Source organism: Acanthopagrus latus, chromosome 6, assembly GCF_904848185.1.
Source record: "Acanthopagrus latus isolate v.2019 chromosome 6, fAcaLat1.1, whole genome shotgun sequence".
Taxonomy (NCBI): Eukaryota; Metazoa; Chordata; class Actinopteri; order Spariformes; family Sparidae; genus Acanthopagrus; species Acanthopagrus latus.
The window spans coordinates 29,130,422-29,158,411 of NC_051044.1; the positions used below are offsets into that span (position 1 = coordinate 29,130,422).

The following is a 27,990-nucleotide window of genomic DNA, read 5'->3' on the forward strand; positions in this document are numbered from 1 at the left end:
GGATGCAGGTTTGCAACTTTATCGAATGAACACTGCACTCGCTATAATTGCATAGTCCACTTACAACAGTTCTGATGAGCACCAGAGGCATCACCCAGCATCGTTTCCCCGGTAGCCTCCCCAGGAAACTAGTGGATATTGCATATTGTATGCCTCTTAACCATTAAGACACTAGAACACCCGTTTTCCTTTTTCAGCGTGCCTCGTGGCTCCACGACGATAGTTAGCTTTTCTGGAATTCTGACCTGGAGTACTTTAAACCCAAGACATCGGCTTCTAGGTTTGATCAGCCAGTTTTTTTTTTTAGTCAAATCATAAACAATATTTATGTTTTTTTGAGTAATAGTCACTTATATACATAGTATGTAATTTCTGCCAGCAGGGGTCTCTCAATAAAATTAAAACAAAATATGTAATCAGTGTGAGATCCTGGGAGATGCCGGCGGCAGTGTTCAACACCACTGCTGATGAAAAGCCATCCAAGTGACTACAACAGAAACGTTGACCGACGAGGTGACGTTTTAAAGTTACATTCGCGTCACGGTTAGTCGCGTTCGCCCCCTTTCTATCACACTCTGTGATGTGTCCTCTTAAGTCTTCACAGAAGTTAAAGGAACAAGCCACTAAATGAAACACACTGTTACCTTGAGTAAACTTGGGGGTGTCAGCAAGACACTATCGTGCAGGGTTATGGGGTTCAATCCCTTACATTGTGCAGAGGGTAAAACAATATGCCACACAGTGTTTAAGAGGAATAGTTTTGGGAAAGACGCTTACACACTGTCTGCTTCCAGTATTTATGATAAGCTAATCAATACCCACTTCCTTGTAGCTCCATGCTAACCATACTGAACAGTCATGGCAGTGCTATTGTTCTTCACACTGACAAGAAACCCAATAAATGTCTTTCTGAATATGTGCTCTGAAATGGGAACGGACCCAGGGCCCTACCATTACAGTTTGTTCCTGTTTCTTTTCTTTGTGCGATTTTATGTATGCACTCATTATACAGCAGGAGCCTCGGATAGAATGGCATATATTAATGTTATAATATCAGCTCACCTCGCTGTATTTCAGTCTCTCTTTCTCTCACGTTATATATTAATTCACCCTTTTTTCCCTCCCTTCTCCTTTATCTTTCAGCGGTTTAGCATCTTTTGCGGATGAGACGGGGAGGGCGGTGAGATGTTGAAGGAGACGGGCGAGAGGTACACGGAGCAGCGAGTGATGAATCTCCCCGCCGTCTGTAACACTCTCCGCTTCGTCGGCTCTTCCCTCGTTTCTGACCCAAATCTAATGCGACAGGACTCGTTTTCGCTGTCCCCACCCACACACGCGTGCACACACACACACGCACACACACCTCCTCCCCGCTATCGCAGGAGTCGTGCACCACCCCTCTATTTTTAGCTGTTTGTCCTTGAGTTACAATCCCTGAAAATTGCCATGATCCATAAAGGACTGGGGTTGTGTTGCTTGAGGGAAAACACACACCCGCCCCCCCTGCCAACACCATCCACCCTCGAGCCCCCCCCCTCACGTTTACCACCTCCGTATGTGTGTGTGAGCAACAAATCGTTACCAATTTCAAATCTTTCGCCATTACTGGAGCGAATATTCCTCTCATTAAAGAGGTGAAATGGAGGGAGCGTTAAACGAGTGTAACACCGACAGATCAGGCCGTTCTTTTCTCTGCCCCCCCACGGCACACACACACACACACACACACACACACACACTCATCCCCCGCCTCAGAAAGTTATCCACTGTAGCCAATTAGCATGACTGCTCTGTCTAGCATTAGCCCCCCTCTTCCATATCCGACTCTCGCTCTCATTACCATCTTTTTCTCTCTTTCTCTCCTATCCTCCACCAGCCCCTCTTCTCATTCTCTCTTTTTCTCATTAGGGCTGCATCGTAACACAGTGAATCATAATAGGTGCTCTACACTGTGAAATGGTTTTAGCTTTGTCTCATTTCGCCGCCTGTAGCGGGAGAATGAGTAAACAGACAATCTTTTCCACGCAGGCACAGACACACACCGACAGACACAATCAGGGCCGTCCATTAATCTGTCGTAAAGCAGCTTTCTGCCCGCCTGAAGAAATCCCTGATATCCAGAGTCAGAGAAGGAGCGAGCGGGGGCTAATCTATGGGAGCCGCCATGCAAGGCCATGTACTATCCACTGATAATAAACAGATGAACCCGACCAGGAAGAGGGTTTTGGCTGAGATGTAAAAGATGACAGGGGAGAGGAGACAACGGAAGGAAAAGGGTGAAACAGGTGGAAGGCCCAAAGGTAGACAGAGAAAGACCGGGAGGATGGATGGGCGGAGGCGGGAGGTGGGAGCGGAGTGCGGCTGGGTGGGGGGGGGGGCGGAGACGCCGGCACCGAGACGCATTCTAAGCCCTGAATGTAAATATGCGTGAGGGGATTATCACAGAGTGCCAGGCGGCGCTTTTGGGGCTTTGTTTCCGTGACACCGTGACGTTGGCTTTGTCTCCCTGACAGCAGACGTGTGTGTGTGTGTGTGTGTGTGTGTCCGCGCGTGTATGTCATTGTGCGTGTTTGCGCGTGACATCCAGGCATCTGTTTCCTGCTGGAAAAGGTTAATTACATCTCCACTGCCTGACTGGACGTGCCATGCATAATCACACAAGCTAATGAGACCTGTGTGTGCGTGCGCGTCTTTGTCTTTGTGTCTCGATGCGCACTCTGAACAGGCAGTTCTGTAGCACCTCAATGGATATCTCAACCACTTGTTTCGGGTTTGAAAGTCTATTGTTGCAGTCGAGAAGAAACAGAAGCACGCAGGCGCACAGCTTCAGAGTCACACACTCACACAGGTGACAGCTGGAAGCGCACCACAGTGGCATTTGCGGACAGACACTCCACTCCCGCCGGGGGGACATTAATTGATGGGTCTGCATCGGTGTGCGTGCCTGTTTGTAATTACTTGGCCGCCTATTAATGAGACCGAGATGCTACGGCATCAGAGGAGGGACTTCTCACAAAACCCTGTTGCTCATTCTGACCCTTGACTCCTATCTTCACACTCCAGCTAAGCTGCTGATTGGACAGCTGCTCGGCTTTAGATTGGGCCCAGCTCAGCGTGAACACCGAGATGGGCTCCAGCCCTCCGTGGGTGACTTTGGAAATTACTGCACACTTTTTCTCACTTGGCTGAAGTTTTCGCTAAGTTGATCTGACATAAGCAGGCAGGTGAGGAGGCGCAGAGCCTCGGTCCCCGTTCAGCCTCCGCGGAGCTGCGATTAGATGGGCCGTCGCCGAGAGTGTGACTGAGAGAAATAATGGATTCCTAGGGTTCAGCATCTCTTCACACCTTACACAGTACAGCAGCGAGACATGAATCAAATGGATAAGAAATTTTTTTTTTTGTTTTTTTTTTGGAATCACATCAGCAGAAGCAAAGTTCTCAGTCAGCTGCCAAGGGAAAATTAGAGTGCTGCAGAGACGGGTAATGGGGATGAGCTCAGAGTTCACAGGCTTTTATTTTCATCAATCCTGATTCATCCCGAGGAATATGGCTCAAGACAGGGCTGTGATTGTCGAGTTTAGGCGAGTTTGAGAAGTGGAAAATAAGCGGAACGTAAACCACCGGAAAGGATGTGTGGCTCAAAAATGCTCGATTAAATCTGAATTTTCACTAAAAGCCTGTGTTTGCTGAAGCCCCTTTTAAATCCCTGTGATAATGTATCAGACAGTACTGAGCACCAGTAACCGGGGCTGTACATTCCAGGCTATTAAAGGATAAAAACCCCCGAGAAGGTGAGGAGATCGCAGCTGACAGCGCGGCTGTCACACCTCCGTCTCCTGATCCCTGCATTGTTCCACCTCCTCGCCCTCCTCTTCCTCCACTTGCTCCTTTTTCTTCTTCTTCCGTCTGCGGCAGAAGCCATTCAGGCCACAGAAGCAGGCACAGGTGAAGGGCATGGGCCTACCTGGTGCAGCGCATCCACGTCAACCTGCAGAGAGAGAAGGGGGGGGGAGAGAGGAGGGGAGACGTTAGACCGCTTCTCCTTCATCTGGCAATCTGCCGAGGTGCATCACACCGCCCGTGAGAAGCGTTCTCCCATGAAGCCTTTTGAACACACACGGATGTCTGGCATCAAAGAAGAAGAAAGGGCTTTTTCGTTCTTTCATGGAAATTGAGGCAAAGTGAGTTTTCTGATCAGAACTTTTAACCAAACTCCATGATGAAGAGATTTCTCCCAGTTTGGCTTCATTTGGTTCGCTCGGAGTTTGCCTAAAGGACTTCGCCTGAAGTGAAATCACAATCGAGCGAGCAAGTAGTTTTCATCTCATCCGGTGCCGCGGCTGCTCGCAGCTAAAGCGCCTCCCAGCACAGCACAGCCACCAGCGCTTGGCTTGTTCTTGTCGTGGCTACTTTGAACACACAAACCGAGACATTTGCCATTCATGACCCATCATAAAGGACTTTGCAAAGACCTTTCAGTTATTTAATCAGACTGTAAACAGCTGCTCTGAGAAGACCTCCGGCTAAAATTTGGAGGAGGCGGCGACATGTTTTGGAGTGCAGGGAGAAGGAGGCTTTGCTGTCAGGTCGGAGGGGGACCCAGCAAAGAATGCCACCCGGGGGCGAGCACCAGAACTGGAGCCATGGAAGGGGGAAAGGATGGACCTATATGGACATAGGGACAGAGGTGAAGAGACACAAGAGGACTTTGACAGAGGAAGCTAAGAAGAGATGAAGAGGGAGTGATTAATGTGACTGGCTTGTGGTTGTTGGCGAGAGCTTAATCTAACAAAATAATGATTTACATGATGTTGCATCCATTCTCTGCATACTTGTGTATTTCATCTGTGATAGAAAAGGCTGTGGCCCTCACACAACCCTGTTTAAAGCTGGAACCACCAGGTCAATGTCTCTGTATTCCAGCGTACCAGAGTTTCAAATCTGGCCGATGTCACACCAGACCAGGTTTCTACCTTCTGACAAATCAAGTTGCCCAAACCTAACCATAGTTTTACCCAGATCATTCTGCTGTAGTTACTGTAGAACATGTGCATTTTAGAATAAGGGGTAAGAAAAAAAAAAAAGAGGCTAAGGTTGGGTAAGAAATTCAATTCAAAGGATGACGATTGGTCAGGAATGTATGATCACCATCAGCCACATGGCTTTAAATCTTAATCACCTGAGATTTACCATCATTTATATCAAGTGCAGCAGGGAAATTGCTGTAATCCAGTAAGTGTATACAGCAGACAGCTGTCGATATAATACTCAAGGCAATGTGTCTATGTGCGCTTCACAGTTTTGCAGCGCTCTCAGCAAAGAAACTCAATGCAGAGTTGCTGAGGTTCAGTCAATAGGTCAGTCAAACACACACACACACACACACACACACACATACTGCAGTAAAGATTGGCATGGCAGTCTATTGAGCGCTGTCACTCAACAAGAGAAAAACTCCTTTACCATTACACTTCTGTATTTGTACTCTTTGTACTCTCCCAGGATGTCTCCCTCTGTCTCTCTCTCTCTCTCTCTCACACACACACACACACACACACACAGCCAGAAGTGGTCTTAAGGCTCACTAAACCCCCAACGTTAACATTTTTCGCCAGCGTGCTTGTAGCCAATCAGCAAGGAGCGCTGAGATTAGGGAGACGCGAGGTGAAACTGAGAGCTTCATTAAATACCAACCTGAGTCAGCAGCACCAGCAGGCCTGGCTGGGGAGTGTATAATGCGCGTGTGTGTGAGTGTGGAATGCAATGCATGTGGGAGAGAGTGGGTGACAAAAACAGGCTCAGACCAAACATTAAGTGTCTGCATTCATGCGTGTGTGTGTGTGTGTGTGTGGCTTTAGGGATTGATGCGCAGTTCAGCCTGTCTCATATGGGGGCAATTAGCTGAGCTAGACTGGGCTGCCTGCGAGCAGAAACAAAAAGGCCCCAGGCCATGCAGTGTATACGTGTGTGTGTGTGTGTGTGTGTGTGTGTGTGTGTACATACATGCTATTAAACCTCCATGTGCTCTTCCTTCATCCCTCCTCTGTCATTCCATATATCCATCTAATCCTTGTCTGCAGATCTCCCACTCTGTACCCAATGGCTTTAGACCCTATGTGACATGCCAGAGAAAATCACATAGGAATAGAAAGCCATAAAACACAGCAGCGAGCCAGTCACGGCGGCGGCAGGAGTCAACTTTTCTCCCTGCACGGCGATATGCGTGTGTGTCCGCGAGCGCACGTAGCTCTCACTTCATGCCTTTAACACCCTCAGCTTGTCTGACAGCTTACAAGGCCCTGCAGAGGATTTACAACAGTGTTGAGACACCTCTCTCCACTGTGTATCCTTCTTGTCTCCCGTGTATCCTGCAATCCCTCCCCTCCTGTCCTTCGATCTCTCCCTCTCTCACTCTCACCCCCCCCGCCTCCCACCTCCCACCTCCTCCCGCCCGCACGCTCCGCATCCCCAGCCACGCTGCCAGCCATCAGGAGTCGTCGTCTTGTTTTGGTGGTGTGTAATTACTAGGGGTTCTTTCACAGGCGAGCGCGGAGATGAGACAGATGAAAACACAGCCTGCAGACCCTCTGAATTATTAACTGGCTGAAAATGGATGAGTCAACGTTAACAGAGAGAGGGAGAGTGAGGCAAAGCAGCCCACGTGCATCCACAAATACACACATAAATGAACAGCCATGGGCCTGAGTACAGCGTGGCACCATGCATGAACCAGCCGCGGTGGGATCCAAACTCGGGTGAGAGCGGGTATTTCTGGCTGGTGATACTGGCCAAGGTAGGAAAAAAAAAAAAGGAAATCTGCAATGAATCTGAATTATTCAATACTTTTAATAAAAGTTTAACCAATTCTTATGAAATTATTATTCTCAAGGCTGTGATACGCCCAAGTATCTCTGCCACAGAGTGGTTGGTTGGCTCATTCTGCTCCACAAAGTTGTAATCCTTGTGATGAGCTGGAGGTTTTCAGGATTGCATGTCCAACTAATATCGGCTCGTAGGTGAGTCTTTTGCTGTGGGGTTGTACGAGCTACTTATTCTTGGTCGGTGTATTACCTGCAGAAGATGATGTTCGGCTGTGGAGAAGCAGCATGTAGCACCGACAGCCGTTGCAAGTCCAACCCCAAACGTAATACAGTGCAGCGCAGGCACAGCTGGGCCTGTGCGTAGGAATACGGACGGCTGAGGGAATGCGGTGGGAAAGGAAAGGGCCGTCTGACGGAAATGTCAGACACAACATTTTTTTTTGTACACTTAAACAGATAAATATTGTTTTAGCTGCGCAGTCTTTTGGGTGGCTATAATGCGTCTTGCTGTCGGTGCCTGTCAGCGGTACAACGCTCTGCTTCCCTGACGGTGCTTCCTGCTGCGTCTCCACGCAGAGGGGGAGAGCTGACCGTCATCTGCTGCAGGTAATAGGGACAAGTGCCTCACACATGGAAAGACCCGAAATATCCCTTTAAGGCTGATACCTATATGTGAGAATTCCATGACAAGGTATTCACTTACCATTTTCAAAATAAACAAATTAACAGAGCGTTTTGATATCAGTAAAGACTTGTGACAAAAATATGTACATAAAAAAATTACAATGTATAATCAAATGTTTTAAGAATAAGCTTAACATCTTATAAGCTCCACAACTTATTTCTTGTTATGAAAATGAAAAGACCTTTTGATCATTTTGCATTTATGAAATGCATTTTATTGTTTCACACCGACACCTACACTTTTTTAGGCAAAGACCGAAACAGCCCAAAATGTGTGAATGTCAGTGCAGACTGTATTGAGATCGGACCATTTGGATCAGTTCCGATCTAGTCTCACGCATGCAAATGGTTTGATTTAAAAAGAAGTTAAACTAAAACAATACAGTATCGTCCATCAACAACCTTAACCACTTTGGCTCGCCTCCTAAACGACATGCAACATATACAGTGCATGACTGACCGGTTGGTTGTCTTCACCATGGCACAGTTGTTTCTGTTTTTGATGCCCCACATCTGCCAGGTTGGACCATATTAGACTAGACAGACTAGATATTGTAAAGTCTGCCTCTGCCATAGATGTGTCGATGTCTATTCAAGAGCTATGAAGGTGGGCAGATTTTCTCTCTCCTGAGGAAACAGCCAGACTTCCTGCTTCTTCCTGGTTTTTAGTCCGAAACTGAGCTAACCAGCTGCTGGCTGTAGCCTCATATAATCTGTATGGACCAGTGAAGCACTGATCTTTTCACCTTACGCTCCACTCCAAAGTGAATCATTTCGGGAAATGTCCAACTTTTTTTTTTTTTTTTTTAGATCAAATGAAAAAGTGCATATAAATACAACTGCAAAATGTTTAATGACCTGATGTCTATATATTTCCTCTCTATCGGGTGAACAAAGCTCCTCTTCACAGGTTGGAATGGAATGACTGCTTTTTTTGAGAGGCCGCTCCGGCAACAGGCATGGGAATGGGAAAGTCGGAGAGCTTGAGAGACATGCGGAGATAAGAAGAAACCAGAGATAAAGAAGCAAAGCCCAAGAATAAAGCGAGAGGGGCACTGAGAGAGAGTTTAGCAGCAGGTAGGATTAATGTCAAAGTCATCCGTCTTTGTTTCCGTCTGCCTCCTTTGACCTCACAGTGGTGAAAGCGCGCTCCGCTTCCTTGTATGTGCATGTTTATGTGTGTGTGTGTGTGTGTGTGTGTGTGTGTGTGTTTTTTCTCCATGTGTAAGCTGATTTGTGTCTTATCGAGATCCTCTGTGGAAACAGACAATGTGGTTTATTTGTTATCTTCTTGTTTGGACGAAGAGATAAGGCGATCAGTGTTTGCATGAGTGTGTGGAAACGTATGAGCATGCACGTTGTGTGTGTGCGTGTGCTCAAACTTATGTGTATGCGTGCGCGTAGAGCAACAGATAAGCTGAGTGTTGTGCCTTTGAGTTTGAGTGACAGAATCCTAATGCTGATCCCGATGGTCAACAGCCCAGAGACGTTCCACGGAAAGCTTATTAGACCTTTATCCATTATTTATACCGTGGCCGCCTTCAGACACGCACACACACACATACAAAGCAGAAAAACTGTATGTGAGCGTGATTCGTGCTGACATGTGCCTGACTTCGACTCCTGGAATATAAGTAGCCACTGAGAAACCTCCCGTCCAGAACATTTCTCATCAGGCGGGCAGTGGCGAAACCCTTGACTGGTGTATAAACCAGAAGTTTCACTCCACAGTGGCCTCGAATATTCCGACTCCCTGAGCGCTCGCTTTCATGTACTTGTTTTTTTAGGTCATTATATGCAGTGGGGGGAACACTCCGGAGGCACATTACAGCACACAGAATTCATAGAATACTTTTCAAAAGCAGAAAAAGGCTGATAAATATGAGAGAAATGCCCGCAGATTCCATTTTTTTTTTTTTTTTACTTACATCTTGCATTTGTCGGAGCAGCTGCGATCCCGCGCTTTTTCCGAATTCCCCTCGCTCCGTCAGCGTGTCGCCACATACGCACTTTCTCCCTGCGACTTATCTGATTGAGTCAACCACATAGCCGGTCTCTTCGTCTGTTTCCTGTCTCCATGTACTTCTTTTTCTGGCTCTCGGCCCCAGTTCCACTCTTTCCTGACCATCACATGGATATTAAAACCAGTGTGTGCCCCGGATTCCTGCACTTGATTCTGGTACCTGCACACAAAGCTTTCACCTGTATCTGCTGCATTCTCGTCCCACCCAGCCCTCTCTTTCGCCCCTCCTTCTCGCAGTCCCTCGCTCCAGCACAAAATGCCCTCTGTCCTGCTCTCAGGTAAACCCCCCCCCCCCCCGGTATAGATAACCGAGAGGGCTGAAAAAGCTAGGGGAACCATTTCTGTTGTTCCAACACAAAGACGCCAACGGTGGGTGGGATGAAGAGGGAGGGAAAGATGGTAGATGTATAGAAGGAGAGTGAAAAGAAGTGAGGAGCGAGGGAGGAGGAGAAAATCAAGGAAGGACTGATAGGGTGATAAAGAAGGTAAAGCAGGAGCAGTGGACAGAGATGGGATGGCGTCCTGTCGGGCTGAGGTATGTGTGTGTGCGCGCCTCTGCACATGTGTGTGTACGCAGGTTCAGGTACTCAGTGGTACGTTGGAGTCTCAGTTCGTCCTCATGGCTAACTGTCTCCCAGTCGCAGTGAACAAAGAGCCTATTGACTCGGTAACACACAGGAGCTTTCTCTCTTCTCCACAGGCCAGTGCTTTGTGCTTCTCCCCCCCCCTCAACACACACATTTTCAAATTCCCCTAACACACACACACACACACACACACACTCACACAACCATTCCACCTGTGCCCGGACATATCCGCCCTCTTTTCACCGCGACTCGACGCTCAAAATTGACGCGTCCGCTTTGTTGGACGAGATGCGCAAAAATACCCATTTTTAAAAGCGGCGCACAGCTTCCCTTCTTTCCACTGCAACTCAGGTTATTCTGGCTAATGTCTATGAATAAAGTGGCATTCACTTGACACTTGGTGAAGTGACTCATCTTGTTGACAGAGAAAGTGCAAGTAGGTAAGTCAAAGCGTGTGGGTACAAGCGAGGCTTTCTTTGCTCGACTTGTCAAAAGTAGGACTTTAAACTAGATTAAATAAGGCAGAGCTGCAACTAATGATGACTCTTCTCATGTTGGATTGATCTGTTGGTCTATCATTTAAGTATCATAGGTTTGTGACCAAATGCCAACGACAAGTTCTAATGGCCCAGGGGCTTATTTTGAGAGAGATTCAGTTTCAGCACACAGTTTTGCTCGATAAGTGATCACTGTGATCGACTGATTGTTGGTTACTTTCTTGTCACCTAACAAACTGACCAAACCTGGAGACTGTTTCAGCATTAAACAGTGACTTGTATGGAGGGAAAGGCTTGCTGTGCTGTCCTCCAGGGACTGACTGTAATAACGGGCTCAGTCTGTTGGAATCATAGTGGGAGAGTGTCTGAAAGGGACCCTCCCACACACCTTTCAGATGCCTGAACTGCGATGGCTATCTGGTCCACTCCACGCAGGACAGGTGTGCCACGATGAAGAAGTCAAATTATTTGAACCTCTCTGTCGTGCTCTATTGTCAAGACTCATGGAACTACTTCTGTCACTTTTCATTTGTACCACCAAGTGCAACATTTTTTGTGTGCACCATTATCCTCATTTGTAGGACTGATTACAAAAAAGGCATTTGGAACAGATATAAACACTTTTTGCCTTAGTGTGGAGGGGAGACCCTTCCTATAATTTGCTGGTTTCAAGCCTATACAAGCTTTCAAATTCTGTTCAGGTTCGGACTGTTGCACTGGTATCTAGAGCCCGACCAACAGACCTAATCGAATTTTGGGTCCCGATACTATTTTAAATATCAGGGAACAATTTCCAAAAATTGATGGATAAACACTCATTTTTTTCATTAATCCATCAAAGTCTGCAGACGCAGGATACATTACAGTTGAACAATAATCCTTGCTGTCTAGAATTACAGAACATCAGTGCACTGAAACAGTAAATTGCACCAATAATTTAACTGTCATATCTGTTATTTACCAAGCAACCTCTTGAATATAAAGTTGTTCATATCAGGCACAGATCAGATACCAGTATATCTGCAATAGGCCAGTTTGGCTGATATCGGCCAACTGACAGGTCGGTTCGGGCTCTGCTCGCGTTCTTCGTGGAGCAACAAAGGTACAGTAATGGGGAAGTTTTGGTGCAGCCTCAGCATCTGTGTTGCACCAGAAAAGTTGGCTCCAAACTTCCCCCCAAGGCTGCTGACAAACACACTTTGTGTTGTCTGTCGGCTTCTGTACATTTCTCGTGCCCCCTTGTGGAGTAAGACCAGGACTGCAGAAAAACCAGCGAGGTGCTCCCGATGGTCTACGGGAGGTACATTAATTATAACCTGCGGGTTCCCAGTGGGGAATAAGGCTTAACGAGGCCCGGGCAGAGAGCAGGGGGATTACAAGGTCTCACTAGCACTACAGCTGTCTGGCCAGGCATTGAGCTCCTCTATGAAGTTATGAACGTGTTGAATAATTATGCTGCGAGGCATTGGCAGGAGCCTTAGAGCGACTGTGAATTGTGTGTGTGTGTGTGTGTGAGAGAGAGAGAGTGTTTTTGTGTGTGTGTGTGTGTCCTGCAGCCGAGAGATTTATTTATTTATTTTTTTGCCTCGGCTCGTTGGACAAATTACCCGAAACTGAGAGAGAGAGAAGAAAACAGATAGCGAGTGAGAGGGAAGGCGAGGGAAAAGAGGACAGAAAGGTCACAGTGATCTCAGAGCTGTAGAGAGATGGCGAGAAAAAGATGGATGGAGAGGGAGAAAAGAAGGGGTTGCAGAGAGAATGCCAGAAGAGGAAGTGAGGACGACTGCTGTACGAGGGAGGGCGTTCATCGCAGTAAAGCCGGGTTGAAAGGATCGGTTCAATCTTATTCCGGCACTCGAGGACTTAACGGTCACTGTTATCATTCCTGGTGCCATCTCTTCTTAGCATGATGAAGAAATGGAGGTCAAAATCTTCATTGGTTAGAAAAATGCATGCTAAAGCCAAGCGGATGCTCATGCTGGGCTTCCACATTCTAAGTGCGGTATCTTCGTCCCATTAGTCACATGGAGCTTTGTTGCCCATAAAACCTCCCTAGTATAACTCCATCATGGCGGAGCGAGCAGGACTTTGTACAAAAAGGAGGTGGTGGTAGGGGGCCTGATGCTTTAGGTGATGGCTGCCCGTCACTTCTGTGATTAGGTAACAAACAAGCTGTCAGAAGGACATTTTTCCTTCAGTGATATGATGAGACCGAACAGCTTCTGGTTACCATGGAGAAGATTGGAACATTTCCAGGCGGCACCAGTTGAAAACTGTTATAACAAATTGAGCGGCTCACCATCGAGCTACACCACAAACCCAGACTGAGACCTTCGTAAACACTCACTGGATTATGCCAGAAGCTTGAACTAGGACTATGAATTTTATGGTTAGCAGTTAGCAGTACAGCTGTAAGACAGTGAGGTCTGCACAAATTATCGGTGCGTTCCATTTACCTCGGTAGTCACAGCTGGAAATGACGTCATACCCGAGTTGACGGCGTTCCAGTACGACAAGTTGGGAAAACTAGTTCTAGCCAGGCTAGACATCGTCACCCGCTGTTAGCAGTGGGCTGATTTGTGCATCCAAACAACTCGAGCAAAAACGTCCACAGATAGAAGTTGGACAGTACTGCTAAGACTGATATAGTGAGACACGAATGAAGTGCTGATAAATGTGAGGTTCAGTTTTCACAGTTGGTTGACAAGCCAGGCGGCCATCTTTGAATTTAAAGGCTGGGGTGAGTCAGAGTTTTTGAGTGCGTCTTCATTTGGTGTCCAGTTAAAAATGCCAGCTGGGAGCGTGTATGGATAAACCCATGGATTGTTCTTTCTGGGTACGAGTTGAGAGAGCCCAACGCTTCCTCCTCAGATTGCTTGATTTGTCTGAACTACAGCTCCGTCTTCAGCGACGCGCAGTATACATGTTGGCTGTGCTGTGTCTGTGTGTTTATGTGTTAGCTCCGACATCTGTCGGTGCGAAGCCGTCACAAAGCCTCTGGACGAGTGAAATGTTCTCACAGGTTCTAAAACTTTCTCAAACTCACATCGCTGAGATTTGCATCGCCCTGAACTACTTTGCATCTATTAGCACCCACTCGATTTCCTCGCTGACTCTTCGCCGCAGCGCTGCCACGTCTGAAGAGAAGGAAGGGATGATTGCAGCGGCCAACAACTTGGTGGTATTGTATTGAAATAGACTTGTGAAAGTTCAAACTTGCACTTTAAGCGCTCGAGAAAACAGAATAGTAAAAAGGGTTACGAGAGGGAAGGGGAGGACAGAGAGTTGGAAAGAGGGGGAGAGAGAAGAAAGAGAGAGAGAGAGAGAGAGAGGGAGAGAGAGAGGGCACCCTGCCCTAGTTATTCGCCTGTAAGCTGCTCACAATGCAGACATGGCAACGGGCCGCGTGAGGCGAGCGCGGGAGAGGAGATGAGAGGAGAGCGGAGAGATGGGCAGAGGAAAAAAAGAACGAGGGACAGAAAGTCAGGCCAGAGAAAGGATTAGTGATCAAAGAAAGCCAGCGGCCATCCTGAAAGCCCCCCCCCCCCGACACACACAGACACACACATACACACACACACACACACACACACACACACACATTCATAGAGAGAGGGGGAGAATAAGGGAGATTAGAGTTTTTTCCATGGGGTTAATCATTTACCTTCCTCCCTCCCGCAGCACCTTGGCTGTGAGAACGAGCACTTTATGCATAATTCCATTTGCATTAGATGTAGTGTAAATGTGAAGAGGGCAAACACTCACAGGTGCGCGCGCACACACACACACATTGATTGATTATAGCGCTGTAATGAGAATATATGCCAGTCTAACTCTCTCTCTAATTGGTTTCATAGCTTTCTCCCTGGAGAAGCGCTTTGGGAAAAAAAAACACAGCGTGACATCTACCTTCTGCCTCCTGCAGGAAATTCGAGCTGGAAGCTAGACTTCTGAAACGCTTTTTTATTCCTCCTCAACCTCTGTCTCCGTCACTCCGAAGGAGTCGCCGATGAAGGGATAAACAACGGGCCGAAGACACCAATTAGGCCGTCAAATGGCGGCGCAGCAGTCTGTGGCACTCCTCTGCTTCCCAGAGGAGCACTGGTGGGAAAACAAAAAGAAGGGAGGAAGGAAGGGGAAGGAGAAGCTCGTGCAGCGAGGACGAGGAGGAGGGGAAGTAAAAGTTTTCGAGGGCTCGCGTCTAATCAGGAAATCCTTCCTCTCAGTCTCTCCGTGCAGCGAAACGCATAAATACACACATCTCCCCTGTCAGAGGCTTGACCTCCACTAGCTGATCTCGCTCCTTGGTATTCCATCGCCCTCCCACCGGCTGACCTGATTGGCTAATGACGGCTCATTTATCTTGATGCAGCACCTGCAGTGTCTACGAGCTAGAGAGAGCGTGTGCGCTAGAAAGAGTGTGTGTTTCAAAGTCTGTGCGCACACAGACACACACACAGTATATCTCAGCCCTGCTAGACTAGCTCTATCTACGCCAGCGCTGCCCTTGCTGCAACAGCTTGCACACATTGGTTCACCTCTGGGGAATGATGGAGAGGAGAGGAGGAGAGGATGGAATGAGAGGGGTGGAGGTGGTGAAGAGTAAAAGTAGGGAGACAATGATGAAGGAGCCTAAAAGGGGGGGGGGGGGAGGCAGGAAGGAAGAAGACCAAGAACAGGTAATGAGAGGAGGAAAGTAGCGCAATAATGAGAGGCAGAGGAAGAAAAGAAAAGGCAAATCAACATGAGAAAAAGGAAAGATAAACAGAGGGAAAGAAAAGATGAGGATGATTAAAAGAATAAAAGTGGAAGTGGGGGAAAAGGAGATAAAAGAGAATGAAACGGGGAGAAAACCAACCACAGGAGAGGATGGAGGAGGGGAGCTCAAACGAAGGGAAGAGGGATTGATGCATGTTTTATTCACTCACCGCTAACACTTCTTTAATTACAGCAGCTCCAATCACTCCCAGAGTGTGATCACTGTGTGTGTGTGTGTGTGTGTGAGGGTCTCTGCGATGTCTAATACACGGCAACCATTAATTATCAATAGGATGAATAAGACACAACACAAGCCAAAGGGACAAGTCGAGCAGTATACAGATGTTGTACAGGCCTCGCATCCATGGATCACTCAGGTAGAGTGCAGGACACACTGTGGCACAAAGCTGACCGCTGGTCATTTTCGAGCATTATTGGAATATTCTGAGTGTAGCCAGATGTGACGGCGACTCTCGATGTGATGTACTGAAATATTAACCTTGTTTGGCTACTGTGACATTAGACAAGCAGACATTTGTGTGAACTGAGTGGCAGCTGAATGTCACAGATGAAACTGTGAAACTTCTTAGTAAATCTAAGACCTGTCAAACATTAACCTTGCGCTGCAAGTGACCTGTTTGTTAATTCACTCGGAAAGAGCGCGCTCTACTTCTTTGAGCGGCCACGCTCTAATTTTAGTGTAGAGCGTCAGATCCCATTTACCAACACACTTGTAATTATTTTCCCTTTCTTGAGTCATTCCACCTCATATCGCTCGTATTAACTTTAAAGTTTGAGCCTTGAACTAATTAACACATTTTACTTTCAACAAGTCCTTCGACCCAAAGACCTGTGTCTGATACCGTTTTTAGATTTCATCGCTCACACTTACCTCTGATAAGGACATTGTTTTTTCACCTGTGTCCATTCGTTGGTTTGTTGGTTGCTTTGACTGCAGGATTACACAAAGTGCTAGATGGATTTCTACTAAACTTGGATGGCAGATGTGCCTCAGCCCGGATACAAAGATGGATGTAGAATTAAAATATTTTTTCAATTTCTGTTACATTGCAATGTACACCGTTTTCTTTCAACATTTCTGTTAATTACCCAGACAATAACTGATGTCTATGAGTCCCAAAGTGGATGCTCTACTGGGTGCCAGCCTAGTTGTTGTCTGGACAATATGACATGAATTTGAGTTTTCTTTAAAGTGGCAATAGACAAGTTTTGACGTATCGTTGTGGAGGTAATACTGATAGCATGGTGTAATGGCTGTAGAAGACTGACATCATTGGTTAGACCTCACTGTTACTATGCTGGTCAGTCGGCCACTGGATCGGATTTTCCCTCTTAATTAAGGACAGTTAACGGCACAAAGGAAGTTCCCTGGTCACTATCTTGTGGAAACTGAGGCAAAACAAGAGCGAACGGACAGCATTCACTCGACGGAAAGCTCTGGTGTCAAACTCTCCTGATTGACACGTGTTTCTCCTTACCACCGGGACTTGAGGTGGTTCAAAGCCGACATCCTCTCTCCAATAAGTAGGTCAAAAAAATACAATACAAATAAAGTTGTCTTGTTTCCAGTAAGGTTTGGCTAAGTTTGGATCTCGGCCATGCTTTTAAAAAAAAAAAAAAAAAAAAGCAATCTTACAGTCTTGCGATTTCCTCGGCACTACAGTGTCTCGAGGCTCACGTCTTAGGAAAGTCAGAAAAGCGGAAAGTCATTATTTGAGCGGCTTGCCAAAATGTCAACTTTGGTCATTTTAAGAGTTAAGTGAGGACAGGCTCCTACCTTTTGACATGATTCAGCTCATTACAAAGCTTCATCTGGGTTTAAAATGTAGAACGTGGCCATCAAGCTTTTTTTTCATCCACATTTAATCAAAAATTCTTCGCCCTACCAGTTTGACTTTTCTGGAGCATCTGCACTGCTGCTTATTTTATTTCAATATCTATATTTTCTTTCAAATATAATTTGATTACTGCATTCGCCTTACATGTTATGCCTTACTCATCCCTCTCTCGCATCTCCTCCTCCTCCTCCTCCTCCTCTCCTTCCTGACTGCAGAGAGAGGAGGGTTTGCATGTATTATGTCTTCTTTTGTTCTTTGCTGTCGGCTCATTGTCAAAGAAAAAAGGAGGAGAGAGGAAGAGGGCGGTTAGCGAGGGAGAGAGGGGGGGAGAGAGAGGTAAAGGATGAGTGGGTCTTCGCGTGACGTCCGTCTGGACTGTAGGTAGATATTGGAGGCTTCACCCACTAACCACAACCCCCACCTTCATGTCCCCCCTTTGTGCATTCTTATCTTTTATTTTCTCTCTCGAGCCAGGTGCTGCTTATCGAGCCTTCAGCACATCTTATCTTCCCCCCCACCCCCCCATCCTGCTTTATCTCTCACGCCGCTGCCACAAACTCACACTTTGACATATGAACACACACATTCCTTCAACCTGCTCCTCCGTCTTCCCCCTCCTCCTCCTCCTCCTCCTCCTCCTCCTCCTCCTCTTCCCTCTACCCCATCCACATCCTCTTCTTTCCGTCCCTTTCTCCCCACCGCCGGAGGCAGCCGGCGGGCCGTGACCCATCCTATCGCTGCTCCGACGTCGGCCCTGACACATAGACATGGCGGGCAGACAGACAGGTAGGCGGGCAGATAGACAGGCAGCTAGAAACTCATCAACTCCAGATCTGTATCTTAACTCCAGTCTTAGAGGCTTAATCCAGCTGCTTTTCTCCAGCGCAGCCAGCTACTGTAGCAGCCAAGAAGCCGGAACAGACAAATCCATACAGCTTAAACTCCCCGCAATCTTTCAAAAGTCAAGTTTCTGTGAGGCAAAAATTGGGCTCTTCTGTGTTTATTTTGCCTCTTTGTCTTCTGTGGGTCGTGCAATGCAAAATGACAGAAAAACCACCTAATTCCAGACGGCTGCATTGTTTCGAAATCTTCGAAAACTGAGACGCCCTTTTGTCCTCACGCCTCCTGTGTCCAGCATCGAGGCCAGAGTGTGTGGGATCTGGCAAAACGACTTAGCGCTGCCGCTTCACACTGTCGCAGCATATTCACTCCATATTATTAGCTGCACAATGATACATTTGCAGCTAATCTTTGAACTTTTTTCCTTTTTTTTTTTCTTTTTTGGAGCGCAAGTGTTGTAGCTGCTGGCTGTAAAGGGGAGGGGGGAGGCAGGGAGGGAGGGAGGGAGGCAGCCTGAGCTGAGCTCTCCGTCCTGATTTAGAATTAGATCTATTTCTGTTCACCCTCCAACCCCGCCGGGAAATATTTAAATCTGCCATGGAATGTGTGTATATGTGTGTGAGACAGAGAGAGAGCGAGAGAGAGACAGAGCAACCGAGAGAGGAAGAAAGAAAGAAGAAAGACAAACAGTTCAAGAAGTCAGGGAAATACGAACATATGAACTGTTGGCTGCTTGTTGGAGGCTTTGGCAGAGAGGTTTCCTATAGGCTGGCATGCCAAATAAGTCGCTGAAGTCAAATCAGACAGAATGAGAAAAAGGAGGAGGATAGAAAAAAAAAATAATTGGACAGATTGGAGTGGAAAAAAAGAGGGAAAAAAAACTAAAATAGGAGAGCGAGAGTGCTTGCGTGCTCAATGTGAACTAGCGGGAAGTGAGACTCCGTGGTCAGTAATTCATAAGCAGAGCACGTACAGACTTAGCCAAGCTCACCCTCTGGCTACACACACAATCACACACACACACACACACACATACACAAACACACACACACACACACTCACTCACAATCACACCAGCAGTCTGGACGAGCCTGAGCCACAATCTCAGCTCCATATCCAACCCAAGCCATTCAAATGTCACCAGCAGCACCTTTGACCCCTGTTACAGTAAACAACACACAGAGAAAAATTCACACACACTCTCCACCATCCTCTATACGCATGAACTGAGAGGGTAAACACACACAAACACACACACACTTTAAAGAGCGGTAAAACTAAATTACAGGCTGAAACTGTGAAAAGTGTGTTTATCGGATAAGGAGGTGACACACACTCACCTCAGAGTGGAACCCGGCACTCGGCTGTGCTCTGCTGTGGAAATGACCGGCTGCACCCCCGTCCTCGCAGAGACACATGCACACACGCGCGCGCTCACACGCTCGGCCGCGGCGAGGTGTGTGTGTGAGGACAATGAGACCGGACTGGATGGAGCTAAGCAGCAGCAGTAGTAGTAGGAGGAGGAGGAGGAGAGAGGGAGGAGGAGGAGAGAGGGAGGAGGAGGAGAGAGGGAGGAGGGAGATGTGTGGTTGGGCGGGAAGGTGAAGAGGAGAGAGAGGGAGAGTGAGAGAGAGAGAGAGAGAGAGAGAGACTGGGTGAATAATGAAATACAGCAGGAAAAGAAAAAAAAAAAAAAATGTGAAAAGGGTCCCACTAAAGCGAAGTCCCTCTTGTTCCATTTGTCGTTTTGTCTGTGTCTTGAATGTGTTAAGGTGTGTGTGTGTGTGTGTGTGTGTGTGTGTAAAGGCTCGAGAGACTTGGCGCTCTGCCTCAGAGCAGAAAGTGTAGCGAGAGCAGCTTTACATCTCTTCTAAGTGTCGGTGTGTGTGTGTGTGTGTGTGTGTGTCCCACTCAATCAGCCAGCCTGTAGCTTGCCAGCATTACAACACATCTCATGTCGTCTTGTCTCAGAAGCTCCTCAAGCCTCCTCTTCATCCTCTTCATCTCTCCCTCTTTCTCCCTCTCTCGCTTTCTCCCTCGCTCTCTCCAGGGAAATACCTCTGCCTCTAATCTCTTCAAAGGTCTCTCGGCCAATCGAGCTACCAAATTCTCTCCCTCTCTCTTTCTTTGGGTTTTTCTTCTCCCTCAGCTTTGCACCGTAAAACGTCTCTTGCGAGTGATCGGGCTGCGAGAATTTTCTACAAGTTGGTGTCCGAAGCAGGAAAGGAGGAGACAAAGCAGGGAGCTGCACGAGAGTTCAAACCGAAACTGGATTTTAGAAAAGGACCAAGACCCAAAACTACATTGATATTGGCTAATTACAATAATGATACAGAGTGTTTAAAGTCTGACACATTTTGCTCCTCTGTGTCATGAGGCTTCAGGTCAAACAATTAAAAACACCGGTGGCACGCTCCTTTTTTTGTTAATTTGGAGTCAAACCTACACAAACCTAAAAAAAAATCTGTGGAAAAACTCACTAGAGCATCAAGTGTGTATTCATTCGCGGCTGAAAATAGTCCCCAGTCAATGCACTATGCACTGTTTACTCCTGTTTAAGTAACGTTTGCTAAAAACGACAGTGCCCAGCTGGTTAAGGAAATGATTCAGCCTCTGTCAGCTATGTTGTTTCATCTCTTTCTTCAAAGTTAAACATCTTCGTCTTGAGAGTTCCAAAGTGATGAAAGATGCTCACGCGTCGGTTTTGGTCTTTTCATGAGGCTTGTGGACAAAACCAAACTTTCTCTTTGAAAACGCCCTAATAAATTATTTTTAGATTGTGTCCAGCTTACACCAGCACCCACAAGCACACACACACACACACACAAACATATCCTGAGCTCCAGGTGTGTGTGTGTGTGTGTGTGTGTGTGTGTGTGTGTGTGTGTGGAGTGCAGCCTCAATCCTCGGCTCAGCCACAGAAAAGCCAATCTCCACATCCAATTATTTGCTTCTCAAAGGCAGACAGATGGAGAGAGGGAGAAAAAAAAAACAGAGCGAGCTAGAGAGACACAGACTCGGAGTCGGAGAGAGAGAGAGAGAGAGGCTCTTTGAGGGTCTGCACAGGGGGGAGTTAATTAGAATGAAAAAGAAAATGGAGGGAAGAGAAAGTCTCTTCTCCGCCCGAGTCCGGAGAATAGTTTCACAATTAGTCAAAATCCCAAACAGAGCCTGGTGGGCACAAGTCAGCAGAGAGGGCGAGCGAGCAAGCTAGGGAGTGTACGAGAGAGAGAGAGTGAGAGAGAGAGAGATAGAGAGAGATATCAAAACCCAAATGAAAAATGCCATAAGGGACAGAAGAGCTGGGGTTGTTAGAGAAATGATTGGCAAGAGCATGTTATATATGTTTTTTTTTTTTTTTTGCTCTTTCTGTGTTTCCATACCCTCCTGAGGCGAGCGCTGGCTGTCCTGCCTCCTCAGTCCTTGCAGTCTTCCTTCAGTCCTCCTTCTCCTCTACTTTTTCTTCTTCTTCTTGCTCTCCTCCTTCCCTCTGCCCTGCCGCCGTCCGGGATATTCCATCAAAGAAGAGTCGGGCTCATGGTGGATGGAGGCATCGCTGCGCTCCAAACACGCTCCAGCTCGAACTACCTTCTCCTCTTTGACTCTTTTCTGTGTTTTGTCCTCGCTCCTCTCACTTTCGTCGGACGGAGCATTTTTCTTTTCTTCCCGGCAGCGGTGACACACAGCGTAGGGGGGGTTGAGGACAAGGAGGGGTGGAGAGAAAGACTGAGAGAGAGCAAAAAAAAAAAAAGGGGGGGGGGGGGGTGAAGAGCAAGTGTAGGTAGATGGACCGGCAAGCGGGGAATGACGGGAAGAGGCAGGTGGAACTGGTAGTGACACATCGCGGAGGTGTATGTCTGCGTGTGTGTGAGTGTGTCAGAGCACGGGGGCTGTCCTTCGAGTCGACACACCACCGACGAGGAAGAGGTGGAGGAGGAATAGATGGCTGGATGGATAGATAGATAGATAGGTGGATGGCGGGATGGATAGAGGGAGTGATTCAGCAAGCATGCCACCTCCTCTCCTCCTCCCTTACACACACACACACACACACACACACACACACATTTGCCTTAGTTCATTACCATTCACTGGATTTCGCCATGACACGCATGGCTAACCTACTCACGGAGACGGAGCCAAGCGCTGAACTGAATCCTAATGGAGGAGAGGGAGAGAGGATGAAGAGGAGGAGGAGGAGGAGGGTGTATCAGGAGAGCAGGTGTCCCCTCTACGTCTATTGTTCCCTATCAATGTGTGTCTATGCGCATTTGTGTGTGTGTGTGTTGGGGTGTGTGTGTACATACGCACGAGTGCGAGCACGTGAGCTTTTGCTCGTGTTAAAGTGGCTGAAACGTCGCACACATGCACACGTATAAGCCGCAACCTCCACTCTTGTTCTGAGATTCAAACTTCCGTTGGACCAAATTTTTCAGCTCGAAGAGAAAAAAGTACGGCAGGGGTCCAAGTGTTTCCCCGAGTCTTCGTCTCTTTGGAAGTTGAGAAGTTGTCCGGAACAGAATGTAGCTCGTCATTTTAAGTCAGGTGACAGACTGCGCAAATGTGTCCTGTTTCCTTTACACAGTCACTGAAAGAGGGAGCAGCTGGGAAGCAGTTTGTATGTGTATGATCACGACAAACGCCCCCATGTGACTCTTTGCATTAACACATTTTGAGCCATTTAGATAGAAGATGGACTGATAATGATAACAGTCATTCCTGTGTACAGTATGTGGTGCCAACAGGAAGCTCGGCCAGCGGAGGTCTCACGGCTGAATTCCACCAGGTCCGTGTCCGGTCCGGCTCCGCTCCGCCACAGCAGCAGATATGCAGGACTTCTATTTTCTGCTAGATGCCGGGGCAAGGTGCAGCAGTTCAGCCAAATTCGACACAGAGCAGACAGGAAGTCACACACTGAAACAACAACAGAACATCTGGTAAATTTTCAAAATAAAACACTCTGTGTTGATGCCAGCACAAAAAAAAACCCCACAAAAGGGACAAATACAAGCACTTTTCTTGTAATCCTTTGGTTGGGAACACTTTATGTTGTTGTGTTTATAACACATACCTTTAACTAAGCTTGTGCCATTCCACAACGAACATGCCTCCAGTGGAATTCTAGAGTCAGACCTGCATGAACTGGCTGAACTGGTAACGACTGTAGCGAGCACACTCTATAGGTGAAAGAAACGTGAGGAAGAGCACCATTTCCAGCTCTTCTACATCCATGCGTTTGACACTGAATGAGGGTTCATAATGAATGTGTGCATCACCACACAAAATCACAGTGTAAAAGGTCAGAGGTTCACAGAGATTATAGACCTTTCCAACAATCACCAGTTAGCTAGAATTAATCGATGTGGATGGTTAGATGTGCTGAATGAGCACTATTTCTGAAACAGTCGACAAAACAGTCTCACGTCAGAGATGATTTCCAAGGTGTTCTGGGCAAATGTGCTGTCAAACAATTCAATTTTTGGAGAATTACACCATTTAAGTTTAATGAGAAACTGTAATCATTTTTGTCCGTGTGCAGAGTAGCCTAGCTTGGCAAAAAGGTTGAAAGCAAGGGGATACAGCTAGCCTGTTTCTTACCCAGGCACAAAAAAACCCTTCTATCTGTCTTTTGTCTTCAGCAGGAAAGGGTACATATGGCATGTGGGCAAATACATTAACATCAATACCATTATACACCAAAGTTATTGCATATGAACACTGTAACACACCGATCAGCCACAACATTTAAACCTCTGTCAAGTGCTGTGAATTCACCTTCTTGTTACACTTAAATGATCTGTTGGGAAACCTTGGGTCCTGGCATTCATGTAGACGCCACTCTTGACATGCACCACCCATCCAAACGCTATTGTGGACCGAGTTCACCCCTTCATGACGACGGCACTCCTCAATGGCAGTGGCCTCCCAGCAGGACAATGCACCCTGCCACAACACAAAAACTGTTTCACGAACGCCTCAAGGGATGTGACAAAGAGCTCAAGGAGACAAGCGATTCATTGGTTTAAGACCTTTATGCAGGTAGCCAAGCTGTGATGGAAATGCAGAATCAAACCAGGTAGAGCCAGGTTGGCAGATGTAATGGAAAAACGACAGTACGAGACCCAGAGGACTCCCCCGTGCCTCAAAGGGTCATAGTTGATTTGGCTGCAGAAGGGGAACATGCACAGTATTGCGTAGGTGGTTTTAATGTTGATCGGTGTTGATAGCTGGTATACCCGCTAAAGTAAGCCATTGACTCCTTTCCCATTGCTTGTAGATGAGTTTCTGTTTGTTTTTCTGGTCTGGACATCAGGGAACCTGTTGGAAGACAGGAAATGAAATACAACGTGAAGGTCAGTGATGGTGTTTGTGTACTATTTGGCATATTTGTCTTTAGTTTCATTTGCAAATGCAGTGCCAGCTGAACAATGCTCAAGTGCCTCCATCCTTCATTCTACTGTTTAGTCTTTTCAGGTGTTTGTGGCATCAGTCGTGACACACCATAAAAAAGCATAATGGGAAATGTCTGACAATGGTGAAGGGTCAATTGTGTATTTTTAGAAGGTTTACACTTTTTTTTTAAACCTGTGTAAACTTTTGTCTGTAAAATGATTTACATAACACATTATTGAAAGTGGAGTGACTTCACTGGGGTATACAGTAGAACATTGGCCTGTCAACGAAAAAATCTGTTAAAGCACAAAAACACAGTTTGAACAAATTTAACAAACCGGATGCATGGCAGGTGCTCATAAGCCTTCATTTGTGCACACTAGCTATTTTCTTATCACGTGAGCTGGCTGGATCTATTAGATCAACTGATCATGTGATCTCAGGAATCCATCTTGCCAGGTTTTAAACCATGGACACAGTGGTTGAACTGATCAACATTCTTTGGTCATGAGAGTGAGACTGTTCATTGGACATTCATTGCACTGCTCTTCAAACGGGAGCCAGAACCCATGGCTAGAGATAAGGACTAGGGTTACTGGTTTATTAAAAGTTGAGCAAAAACAGCACTGGAGGCTTTTCTCAATAGAAAAAAAATGTGTTTGCGCTTCTCTTTACTGGCTTTGGTAAGAGTTTGATTTACCAGCTGGCTGGTTAGCACTCTCCTACTGTTGATCTGGTTGGTTGAAATTAGCCTGTGACAGACGGTGACAGACAGATGGCTTCGTCCAATCACCAATTATCATTTGGAAGCGCTACAGCACCTTTTCAGATGGTTCAGTTTACAAACCAGAGCCAATCATTGATAGTCTTAATTTTACACAATTCTTATTGGCTATTACCGATAGCTTAAGCACACAGACATTACAGTGGTATTCATTTTGATTGATGTAACTCTTGGTAAGAAAGCAGCAAGTGTATTGCTCGACCACATTGTCAAATACAACACGCATTTCTACATAACTCATCGTGACAAGAAGCATATATTCATAATGAATGTGTTCGTCAACTTCAAAATCGTTAAAGGTTAGAACAAGTGTCAGGGTAACTTTCATGCCACGAAACTGCTTTAAGACTCAACGGGACAAAGGGTATTGTTCTTGCACGATGTTCTCACGAGACAGAACTGTCACTGATACAACTATGTTTTGACTCCATTTGTGTCTCCGGCTGCTGTCACAATGCTGTGAACAATCAAATCATGTCATTTTTCTGTGTGAGTTCACTTTAATGAGATTACATAGCTGGCAGGCAAGCACCAATTAGGTGGGATTAATCAATTCTGGTGGCAAAACGTGCTCTTTAAGCATGTGTTAAGCACCTACTAATGGCTGTAGGAAAGGCTAAGCTGCTAATGGTTATGATTACCTTCAGCCTTCCACCTTTTCTTGACAAAGCGTCCTGATTGTCCACACTGAACCTAAAGCTTCCGTTTCCACTGGACTCCCAGTAGCATGCTGTGTCCAGCAAATGTATGCACGGCTCTGGTGTTGTTGTGACAACATATTTGGAATTACCACTTCAAAATTTTACTTACAGTAACACTCCGATTTATGTAAGTAAAACAACAAATCCAACTTTGTACAAACTGGTGACTGCTGCATGGTGTGATCACAGCTCCACAGCAGTAAATAATGCAACAACTGGCACACCATCGAAAGGTCATTCGACTTGTTTTGCCTTTGTTTCATTATTGTTGGAATGTTGTGTTCTTGACTGCTGTGTTTGAATTCATAGTTTAGTGATGAACTCACACTATTATCTTTCTTGATATTTGTTTTGATAGTTAACATTTAGTTATTCTGTTGCTCATACTTGAGGAACCATATTCCCTGCTGCTGTAATAATCCCTTTTGCCCACAGGAATCAATGAGGTCTTATCTAGTATAAACAAATGTAATGAATTAAATGAAAATGAGTTCATTTTAAAGTACTTCAAGTCTCCAAGTCCTCAGTAATGAGCCATTAAGGTCAAGTTGCAGTTTTTATGTTCTTAAGGCTAAGTCATTAAAGCTTTAACAGTTGCTTTATTTTTCAAGTGAAAACAACAAATTATCATGTACACTAATACTATAGGTACATATAGATATAAAATGTTACATGAGAATACTTTTAATGTTCAGGTGTAGATGATAATTGACTGATCAGATGATGTTCAAATTATGATTAAGTCCTCAAAGCGGGAGGGGTCCGGTCCAAATCATAACTGAGCAAAGTCACAAAGCATCAGAACTCAGGATTTAACTACCACCGAACAGCTTGTTGATGTTCAACTTTATCAAGTGTGAGGTCTTTGTCCGTATCTCAGCCAACTGATAATACAAAGAGTGCTTTTTTTTGCACTTGTATTTGTGATAAGAGGTAAAATATCAAAAATGCAATGCATCATCTGATGTGCCTAAGTACAGCCACAGCTGTGCCACTCCAAGCAACGCAGTGCAAGCAGGATTGTTAGGAGTCACCAAAAAACCATGCAGGTGCAAGTGCAAAGAACTGGGCTGTCAACCAACACTGATGGCAGCAGCTCGAGTGTCAAATCTCGAAAAAAAGCACCCCCCTGACATATAAGAGTGGCAGCTGTGCCTACAATGAATTAAAGGGTTGTGTAGTGAGCTACAGTACCCAATGTTTACAGAAACTCAAAGGTCATCAGCAGACAACCCAAGAAAAAAACAACATCACAGTCCTGTCTACACTGTATGTTTGCCAAGTAATCTCAGAGAGGTGCTGGATAAAACCAGCACAGCGATGAGTGCTAAGAGATCACCTCTCCTGTCACATGTGTCAGGGCTCTAAAAGTCAACTGTCTGCTGTCGGTCATGTGCCCTCATGGCTCATCCTGCTCACATGGGTTGGGTCGTCTATGCCCTGTGATCCCTGATCCGGTAGACCTCGTTTAGAAAAAGCCAGGCCCCTTTCATTTTTTTCTATCCACTCTGCTTCCTGTTCCACTGAGCTGCCCATTCGGAACTATCCGCAACACTACACATCCACATTCTTGTCCCTAACCCCAACCCCACCGATCTGACATGGAGGGATAAGATGCATCATGTATTTATTTACAAGAGCTTCCTGTATATAACCAGTGTCATTGCATATGACTTGAATTATTTGATTATTTATGTTGGATCACTTATTACATACGTTTTGGACCTACATTTACTTTGGATTGATTTTCAAGTAGCCTTACCGGTCTGAGGTGAGATCTCCCGAGGTTTCCATCATTTTACATTTCTGAGTTGATGGTTTGTAGGGGAGTTTTTCTTTCTTTCTTTCTTTCTTTCTTTCTTTCTTTCATTTGGTTTGTGCCGAGTCAGTTGCTGGTGTGGTGAACCATTGAAGAACCCGTTTATTCCTCTTTGGATGTTTACTAGAAAATGATGACGTCCTGTAATTTTGTCAAGCTGTCCATCATTGCAGCACCTTTATTCACACTCTTTTTTAATGCCTGTGTCTTTGAGAACGCCCTCC

General features: G+C 46.2%; 1 long non-coding RNA gene across 1 annotated transcript; it reads right to left on the reverse strand.

Moving 5' to 3' along the window:
• Window positions 1-1,517: 1,517 nt before the first annotated feature.
• LOC119021981 lies at window positions 1,518-22,001 on the reverse strand. The gene is made up of 3 exons (XR_005075811.1): window positions 21,453-22,001; window positions 19,410-19,563; window positions 1,518-3,988 (listed from the first exon to the last, which is right to left on the reverse strand). It is a non-coding gene; the product is annotated as an uncharacterized LOC119021981 (long non-coding RNA).
• Window positions 22,002-27,990: the final 5,989 nt, after the last annotated feature.